The sequence below is a fragment of the Lactuca virosa genome, chromosome 6 (genome assembly GCF_052849685.1).
Source record: "Lactuca virosa cultivar CGN04683 chromosome 6, Lactuca_virosa_CGN04683_v6, whole genome shotgun sequence".
NCBI classification, from domain to species: domain Eukaryota; kingdom Viridiplantae; phylum Streptophyta; class Magnoliopsida; order Asterales; family Asteraceae; genus Lactuca; species Lactuca virosa.
In genome coordinates, this window is record NC_136431.1 from 10341113 (window position 1) to 10348442 (window position 7330).

General features: G+C 34.2%; 1 long non-coding RNA gene across 21 annotated transcripts; it reads right to left on the reverse strand.

The window, feature by feature from the left end:
- Positions 1-354: 354 nt before the first annotated feature.
- Positions 355-4939, reverse strand: LOC145119464 (uncharacterized). Of its 21 annotated transcripts, none has more exons than XR_013713863.1 (12): positions 4221-4541; positions 3906-3999; positions 3730-3803; positions 3399-3548; positions 3193-3285; positions 3065-3107; positions 2800-2893; positions 2052-2272; positions 1762-1960; positions 1516-1672; positions 722-911; positions 355-644 (listed from the first exon to the last, which is right to left on the reverse strand). It is a non-coding gene; the product is annotated as an uncharacterized LOC145119464 (long non-coding RNA). The 21 variants fall into 21 exon arrangements; XR_013713868.1 differs by having other exon boundaries at positions 3065-3123; XR_013713861.1 differs by having other exon boundaries at positions 3375-3548.
- Between the last annotated feature and the right edge of the window lie 2391 nt (positions 4940-7330).

Sequence of the window (7330 nt, forward strand, 5' to 3'; positions counted from 1 at the left end):
TTGAATGCGTTGATTTTATCCAATAGAATTGCATATGAATATTAAATTTTTTCCAATACAATTGTATATGAATATTAAAAGTTCTTGGCTGTTTTTTATTCAAATTGTTATCGTTTGGGTGAGAGTTCTTTTCCACAGTGTTTGTAATAGATTATGGTTTGTAATTTTTCTTATGAGTTTTTTATTTATTGTAAATATAAAACTATATAGGAAACCCCGCTTCGCGGGGGTTGGATTCGCCACTAATGTCAAAAAAACCGACAGGATCCTTAGTATATTGTTGGTGATTTGATGACCATTGCTGATACTGGTATCGAAATGGAAGTATGTTGCTATTATGGGTAACAAATATAGTTAAAAAAAAATTGAATTTTAATCAATTGTATAAGAATTAAAAGTCTAATCCTAAGTTAGCAAAAACAATAATACAATCGGTGATCCTGAAACGACCAATTAACCTCTATTTCCCTTTCTGCCATCATCACCTCCCATCCTAGTTACAGAAAACCCTTCCTATCCTCAAATGACCAATTCACCCCTATTTCCCTTCCTGCCATCATCACTTCCCCTCTTAGTTATTGAAATGACCAAGTTCTCTCTCTGCAACTCCATGTTAAAGTAAGACAACGATCTGCCCATAGTACCTGTCAAAAAACTTGTACGCGTTATCAAAGAAAAAAAAAAAGTAAAGTACGTTGCCAATATCAATAAATCAAAATACGTTTTATTTCATCCGCCTTTGTACAATGGTTTTCGCTTCTCAGAAAACGCATTCAACCCTTCTAACCTATCATCCGTGACCAATATCTCTTCATAGCATTCTTCTTCCAATTCCAAACCAGACCTGATCTCCATTTCTGAACCATGGCTAATCACTCTTTAGCCATCCGTATAGCCACAGGACCCTAAAACTGTAGTTGGATTTTATGAAGAATTGAATTTTATTAATGTAATAACAGTGTGCATGAGTAATATGGTCCTAAAACTGTAAAAAAATTAATTAATTTTCTTAATATACCATTAATGTCCTTAAAAAGATGCAGTCTAATTTCTCAGCTGAAATTAAGAAAGTTTAAGCTATCAGTTAACCAATTTTAAATAACCAAATTTATAACTACAAAGTTTTAGAGTAAAATTACCTAAATACAATTAATAATTCCTTATATAAGAACTCTACAAATAAAAATCAATCTTATTTCTTTTATCTGAATGTATTTGCTGAAAAATATTTCAATATCTCTCAAATGTACAACTGATGAGAGATTAACTCATAGTGTCATTGCAAATTGTTGTAATGTTGGAGCGTTAAATTCTTAGACATAAGGGTAAAATGGTCATCCACTCAACTTTGGAAATTTTGAAAAAGAAAAAGACTTTATTCATGTATGTGAAAACATTTTTATTTTATTGATAAAAAGTAAAATATATTGCCCATTTGGTAGCAATAGTAAAGCATGTTGGTATTCTCCAACAAAAAATTAAAATTAAATCTAGTATAAAGTCACATAAACTTACCAGAGGCTCCCTCCTTGGCGCGTGAATGAAACATTCCATGCCCTGAGATAAACAGATGCAGTTAACCTCGAGGGACACAATATCGCCACATGTGATCCTGGCTGACACCCCACGGAATCATCATCACGGAAACAAAAATGGCGTTTTTGCTCCTCCTCTTCCTTGAGCAAACAGTTTTGCATGATTTTTTTTGGAATGATTAAGAGGCTAAAAACCAAAATTATTAATGGAAATTAGTACACTTACCGGGATCCTGGAATATACAACGATTGTAAAGCCTTCATAACTAACTATGTTTGTTCTTTTTGAAGTTCAAATATCTTTCTTCCTTCTTCATAGCTACTACCAAATGTTGTACATCCACTGCACATGATCTTTCTTTTGTTAATACTTCCCATTTGTTGATCATATCACTGCAACTAATCTAAAAGGCTGGTACCATATGCTACAAAAAGGAGCATTAATGGAATCAGTGGTTTATTAATTTTAGTTACATATTGACACTTTTGCTCTGGTAATCCATAAAGAAGATGAACCTTAAGCTTTTCCACATGGAATGCAGGATTTATAATCTTTCTATGTTTTGCCCTTTGATCAGCTTCAACATCTGCTAGCCCACTTGGTAGCAACTTTGCCAACGAATTTCCTCCATCTAGTTTTTGAAATTGAGAATAATTTGCCAAAATCTGTCGTATTAGTGCAGGTTCTGTTACGTGCACAAAAGGTCATGGGCCCATCCATGTATAGAAATTCTTTCCTACAAATATCCAAAGGACTTGATATAGATTGTTTAAAAGATCAGATTACACCTTCTTGAACAAAACTAATATAGATCGTAGCCTTTATATTCGGGATCTTACTGTTTGAGTTTCAGGTCAAACGAACAACCATTTAACTATGCCTATATGATGCTTTGTAGTTTGCATATAGTATGTGTATTCTAAACTCATATGGAAAATTTAAATGCAGAGGTACCACATAAAATCTATAGTTATGCTGATTGTACTTTGGTCTTTGAAATAGCATCATGTATGTGACACATAGATGTGATCAGCATATAAAATTTGGAAAGACATGCTAACAGATTTCATTGGTCAAGATTTACTATTCTGAAAACTAATTATAAAATCTGAACGGTTTTAAAACTTCTATAAACATGAATGGATTTTTTGACCAAAAAAAAAAATAACATAATTTTCAGTTAAAAACTTTTCTAAAAGATTTTCTTTGAAAAACTCAACAAATAAGATCTACTATCACTGCTCATGTGTATACATTACATACCATAAGTCTTAGCAGAGTTCTAAAGATATGGCATGACACGTGGAACGATATCGTCGGTGAGATTTATGGGTTTCAATTTGGCATCATCGGTCATCTGCACAACCAAAGGCCATTCAGTTCAACCCAAAACCTAATTTAGTGCAAAATTGAGAACAAAATATAAAATGGATAAATTTGCTTAATGTATAAGAAACAATAGCACAACAATGTATATAGAGGCAAAACTCAGGAAGTAGATATAAAATTTATTGGATATTTGAATCACCTTCATGGAACAGATGCAACTTCACGTATTATTGATTTAGCGCCTGTTAGAGAGCTCACCTATGAACAAACAAACTTGGAGAAATAATCTAATCTAATATACCTAATTAAAACTGGTAAGAAACTCACGTAATCAGTAGGAGTCGTTGTGACGGAATACTGATTCCTTGTGCATACGGAAATAGTTGTGATAAGCAAATGTAAAATTAATTTGCTTTTTATCTGTGTTGGTATTTTTTATCCGAAATGTCATCATTAATTCTCCTTGTAAAAGCACAAAGTATATAATCTAAAAATAGAATAAAGTCTACCTGTTATACCTACAGGCAGGTTACCTATCAAAATCTTAAATAGACCAATCTACCCCTTCATTCTGCATGATCAACTACTTCAAAGGATATGTTCCCTAACCATAAAATTGCAGCAACCATTTTAAAGACATGTTGTTGATCTTCAAGAGAAATTTGAAGGGCATCCATGGCTTCCTGGTCCAATAAAGTTAAATAAATTTCTACTTTCACTAATAATAATAATAATAATAATCCAAATTAGCATCAATTTTTTTTGAAACTTTGAGCATAAACAAAAAGTCCATTACTCAAAAAAAAAAGATTATTGCAAAAAAATGTTTTTTTACTTCATTGAAGTTAATACAAACAAAAAAACCTGATAATAATTTACAGTGTCTGAAAGTTTACTACTCTCAGAAGCAATCCTGCTCTAACTGCAGACATTGTTATCTGCAATACACCAAATTTTATGTCAATGTGTAATACATGACGGAAAGGATTTATTTAGGCGTAATGAAGAATATAGTGAAAGAAATTAAAAAAAGATTGGACCTGGGCATGTAGAGTATAATTCAGGCCAGAAAATAGAATTGGTAAAACTTGCGTCTGTATCGCCGTATGCACAAGGAATCAACGTTTTTCAATCCTGAAATAGAGTCAGGAAAATCAATCATCATACTTTTACCACTATTCCGTCACAAAATGAAGTTAAAAAGCTAACATTAAACACTAAGTTAGCACGAAATTAAGATTAAAAAGTTAAGTGAACACAAGATTAAAGGTGCTCTGAATAATAGATTGGAATAAAAATTCAAGAATCTGGTTTAGACATTTTATCGAACAGTTGGTGTACATCATGAAACTTACTTTCATATCTCATAAGAGGGTTTTGTGGAGATTATCAGGAACGAAGATAGATTAGAGAGACAAAGAAAGAAAATGGTGTTTTGTTTTGTGTCGATTAGAAGTCGTCGATATCCTTTGACTACGATGGCGGGGTCGCCGTCTTCTTCTCCGACCTGCCGATATCAATTGTCCATCAACGTCGCTGGCATGTCTGCGGGTGGATCGACGGCCGCCCTCTTCTTTTTTTATTCTCGTGAACACACAACAACAGAGGGGAATCGATGAGCCTTATGCGTACCAACTCAGAAAACATGAAAGAAACCCTAAAGGACAAACACGACAAAAAAATATTACCTGCGCAGGAAGGATGAACAACGGAGAAGAACGGGAAAGATGCAGAGTCGACGTAAGGAAAAAGGATGAGTGGAATATTTCTTCTCTATCGGAATCGGAAGCAGAGAATCTGGTAAAGGCGGTGGTATGGACTTTGGAGGAGCGTAAGAAGTTTAGAAGGAAGCAGAAAGTAGAAGTTGACCATCTAACCCCGGTTTAAACTTAAAACCATAGGCGGTGGAGAGAGAGGCGGTGAAGGATATCGATGGCGGTGGAAGATAGAAGAGATATCGGTAAAAAAGAGAAGGAAACACGTGACAAAAAACGTCAAACAGCACACCCAAAATACATTCCATACCAAAATAGGAAAGACAGACTGTGGCTTCTCTTAGCAGCTGATTGGAAGAGAAGGACGGTGATAATCGATCCTGCTTTAATTTTAAGCCACGTAAAAAGCTATTTATAAAACAATTAATTAATAAATAAATACAGTAAATTCCCATTGACCAGGGATGTATTATGAAAAGCCAATAAAAAAAAGGTGAACATATACAAACAGGTAAAGACGTGGACCATAATTGTCAAAAAAAACCAACAGCTTACCGAATTGAATATAAACAGAGGACCAATTTTGTCAACTCCTTAGGAACTTTACTGTTCCTGAGCATTGTCCATCTTTAATATCTATATATAATACGGAACAAAGAAGGAGTCCTAGCAAAAATGGACCGTAAATAGGAAGTTGATTGGCAGCCTGAAAGCCACCGGCCCATCAAAGACCTTACCCAACAGCGAGCAACACTGCCTTCAACTTAACTGTGACCACGACTTTGGGTGAGCAACCGGTCCAAACTGGCCCGGAACCAGTTAAGATGAATAGAGGAGAAGACTGAAAAAAAAATCATATATCGTCGGAGAAGATGACCGGAGACTCGTCGGAGATGCGAAAGTCGTCGGAAAAATCCATTTTTTGACCGGAAACCTACAATAACGAGTCATAAGGACATAATGTGAACAAAACCAACAAGAAACATACAATAACAGGTCATAAGGACATAATGTTGACAAAACCAACGATACTGATGTATTTTGCAAATAATAATAATAATAATAATAATAATAATAATAACTAAACGTGTACAAAACAAAAACAATGTCCAATTTCCTCTTATGACTATTTATCTCCCTAAAGTTTATTATTATTTTGTGATCACCTAATTTACATCTATAAAATGGGTGTGACGATCATGTAAGTCACCATTTGACAAGAGGATGCCAAACTGTCTGTTGCCAAATGTATTGTGGTATTTGAGTTACTCAAATTTTGAAACATTTTTGTTCTCTCTTCTATGTAAAATTTGGCTACATCGGGGAAATCTTATGTCTAGATGGCAAGATAACCCTACTATTAAGCATGTTGGTGTATACGATAAAAGCCCTGCCCGCAACAAACTTAAATGGTAGTTCACCTACCAAAAAAGGTTTAATAATCTCTTTTTTTTTAATCTTAGACTCATCGTGTTTTCGTGTTGTTACACTAGCCTCCATTTTTGTGTATTTTTAAGATTCAAATTGTTTTGATTTTTTACTATGTTAGTTAGGGTTCTTTTTTTGCATCTATTTGCATGTTTGGTTAAACTAGAATTATCATTTCGGTTTAGATAGGCTTTTAGGAAAGTTTTGTAAAACTTACATTTTGCGTACTTTCTTTTTACACCATCATTTTCTATGGTACTTTCTTTTTACACCATCATTCTCTATTGTCTTCATTATATCGAACAATTTCCAACAAACGCCTCTTTATGTGCCATCGTTTTCCATCCTTTCCTAGGCTTTGTCACATCTTCTTTCGAATCGTCATCAATATTAGCTTGAGGTGTAGCACCAACAAGTTCATCTTCACTACACTAAAAGCAAATAAAAAGATGCAATAAAATTTCAGCTAACCATACCAACCTACTTTATAACAACTAACTTCTTCACAACAAATCAACATGATCTTACTTGAGTTTGATAAGATCTTCAATTCAATTAGCATCCATTTTTTTTATTCCATTGCTTTTGATTCTTCAATTTCCAGATCAACAAGTATTGAATTTTATCTAAATGTGATAGATGTTAGACTACATTTTTGGGTTGAATTTTATCCGGAACCAATGGATCCAAACTGGTTTATACCCGGAACTGGAATTGATGAATATTTAAAAGCGAAAACCAAAAATCGGACCACTATACGCAAATCGATCATGGTCCGCCACCGATCTCGGTTCGGTCCGGTCAAACCGATATGTTTGCTCACCCATACCCACTACAACCAAGCGGCCCACAACCACCACCGCTCTCACACCGTTTGACTGGTGAGCTGATGCAGCATGGGGCGGCGCACGGAGACAACACAAGCTGCGCGACAACGATTCTTTCGGCCTAAATATGACCTCAAATTGACAATATATTTCTACTTGCGCTAATAATCTAGAATGGAAAAAGAATGAGAAATGTAAACAAAATTGACGTCAACAATGATTTATTATATATGTTTAATGCACATCATATAAATACTACATCGGTACATCTTGCATCGATGGTAACATTCTACTCATTTTATTAGTCAATTTTACCTAAACAAAACTGAGAAGTAAACTTACACAAGTTGAACAATAAATTGTTTTGTAAAAGTCTAAAGTTTCCGTCTTTAGCCTAGCTGATTTGTTCTTTTTGTAACATTATGTCGGTAACTATTTTCAACTTTTAGTTATTATTGAGTCCACATACTCAAATGGGCCTAGATTCATAAATCC